This window comes from Triticum urartu, unplaced genomic scaffold, assembly GCF_003073215.2.
Source record: "Triticum urartu cultivar G1812 unplaced genomic scaffold, Tu2.1 TuUngrouped_contig_4645, whole genome shotgun sequence".
NCBI classification, from domain to species: Eukaryota; Viridiplantae; Streptophyta; class Magnoliopsida; order Poales; family Poaceae; genus Triticum; species Triticum urartu.
Genome location: NW_024115250.1, coordinates 8,029 through 10,716, shown reverse-complemented (window position 1 = coordinate 10,716; position 2,688 = coordinate 8,029). Strand labels below are relative to the sequence as shown.

The 2,688-nt window shown below is 39.2% G+C and overlaps 1 non-coding gene across 1 annotated transcript; it reads right to left on the bottom strand.

Moving 5' to 3' along the window:
• Nucleotides 1–2,264: 2,264 nt before the first annotated feature.
• TRNAE-CUC lies at nucleotides 2,265–2,337 on the bottom strand. The gene has a single exon. It is a non-coding gene; the product is annotated as a tRNA-Glu (tRNA).
• Nucleotides 2,338–2,688: the final 351 nt, after the last annotated feature.

The following is a 2,688-nucleotide window of genomic DNA, read 5'->3' as shown; positions in this document are numbered from 1 at the left end:
TCTGATGACATGTTGTGTCATTTTGCACAATATAATTAGAGAGGACAAGTGTGAAAGGGCAGTCCGAACCCATGATTTCGAGAAGTCTGGAGTGCAAGTTCTCATATCCTGATTTTTTTGGAGATGCATTAGAATCTTCGAGGTCAACAGTTGCATGTGCAACTACTAAATGATCTTGTTGACCATATGTGGACCCACAGTGGAAAGTGTTTAATGTTTGAATTGTGCACTTCAAATAAATTTATGTTCCAACAATATTTTTGCTACGAACAAATGTTATTTATATGTGATATTCATTTGTACGATCGACGTGCATATATTTGAGGTTTTGATACGAATAATGTGATTGTTCGGCAGGACTTTTGAGGGGCCGTTCCACGCTGCCAGAGGTCACGCCCGGGTGCGTCTGCGACATTTAGGAGGTCGGATTTGCCAAGTCCAGATGTAGATGCTCTTACAAGTATATACCAAAAGTAAAAGCGAGACAGGAAAAACAGAAACGAAATGATCTCACAATTCTCATGTTGGGCATTCACATGTCACAATGTTAACATAAGAAGCATCACCCTTGGAGCCAAAGCATGATGAGTTCAAACTAGATAAGACTTGGATACGGCAAGTACACAAATATATTATTGACGACACACTTGAACGATACGCAAAATATGAAATTTCGGAGAGGGGCTGGATTTTAGACATAATGAAGAGGAAGTTCATGTTTTCAGGCCGCCTTGATCCTCCCTACCCTCACTCGCCATCCATGCACGACACAGAAGACTTAATTTGCTATCAGCTCAAAAAAAATAATATTTACCCCCATCCCAGAGCTTATGCGTTTTCATGTTTTCTCCGCAAAATAACCCAACCATTAAGCCATCATGCAATCATATTTACAGGAAGACAAGGATCATTGATCTTGTTGTTAACAAATACAACACTATTTTTCAATCTCCGGTTCGTTCACTCACAACACAGCTGGAACACCGATCATCATTAGATGTTTTTCGGTGCTCCCATAGGAAAATGAGCCACACATCAAGCATATCATGTATATTATCAGGCACATCCATTAAATTTAAAGCACATTTCAGTATATTCCATAGCATTCTAGAAAAATAGAACATTGAAGAAACAAGGGATTGACTGATTCATCTCTACCACAAAAAGGACAAGCTTTATTTTATATTCAGCCTCTTTTATATCAATTTTTTCTTATTCATAACACTATTTCGAAGAACCATCCACATAAAGAGCTTAATTCTTGAAGGCATTTGCCCCTTCCGTAAAATCTATGAGGGGATTTAACCCCCTCCCCTCTCTAGCAACTTTGTATAATCATAGCAAATGCTATAAAGTCTGGGATAGTTGGATTACAAAGGTTTATCTCTAATCTGTCAATCCTCCAAGAACCTCACATTTTTAGCATTCCCCACACTAAACCTGCAGACAGAGAAAAAGTGATCTCTGTGTTTAAGCAAGCAACACACAAAACTGGGAATTACCCTGTTTAGGTTTGTACCAGCTATACATTGATTTTTATGTACTTATTTTCAGTATAACTTTTTTCACCACAATTTGCAGAACAGAGCATGGTTCATTAGCACAAGGTTCTGAATACGTGGTCCACCGAGATCTTTTGACATACAAACATCTGACAATTTGACTAAATGTTATTACTTCTTATCAGCTTCTGTCTAATGGCATTCTCTTGTCAAACGTTGGCATGTCCTGTTGAAAACCAAGACTATCTTTGCTAAGCTGTGTTTATTTATTTTTATCAACTAAGCCGTGTTTGACCCGTGTTATTTGTCTTTGCATGTGAGCTGGTAAACCGTTTTGCTGAAGGCGTGTGCAAGCAACGCCATAGTTGTCTGATTTTCCCCACAGTTTCCATGTACAACATGATATTGTAGTTCATTGACCTGTACTATGCCAAAACAAATATTCAGAAATACAACATGGTATCGTAGCAAGCTTCTTCAACCCATTGTTCCCTTGTTTTTTCAAAAGTTAGTCAGAGAAGAATGTACAACAGGCCTGCTTGTTTCAGTTTCGGTGCTTGCGGGTTTGTTGAGTTGAAAAGATCTTGGTGGCAGTAAAGGTAGTCCACTAAGCATATCTGTTACACAAAGACTTCTTGCCTATTTTTGTTTACTGAAAATGAACTGGTCTCTGTGAAACGCCTTGTTCCAAAAGTCCAATAAGAACACAAAACGTAGGACATCAGTAAATCAAAATTAAGGAAGCAGAAAAAGCAAAAATAGTTCCGTCGCCGGGACTTGAACCCGGGTCTCTCGGGTGAGAGCCGAGTATCCTAACCACCTAGACTACGACGGAGATGTGTTCCAAACTTTAAACAGCGTCTCTAATCAAACAAAGTTCTGACGGACTAAAGCACATTTAGTGAACATGTGCCATTTCCCGTTATTTTAACTAACCGATTAACGTGATGTAGAAAAAAGAAGACCGATTAATAACATGATCAAAGGAACAAGATGTAAAGTTGGACACCTTAGTCTTGGTGTCCCTGAACACTGCACCAATGGGAGATCGGTCCTTAGCTTTTGAGAGTTGAGGTTTATATAGGATTAAAATAGAAGAATTAAGCAAGCACAGCCTCACCAATGTCTTTCGTCAGAGGCAACCGCTGAGAGCACAACAAGTAGTCTCGACAACATGGACACCGCG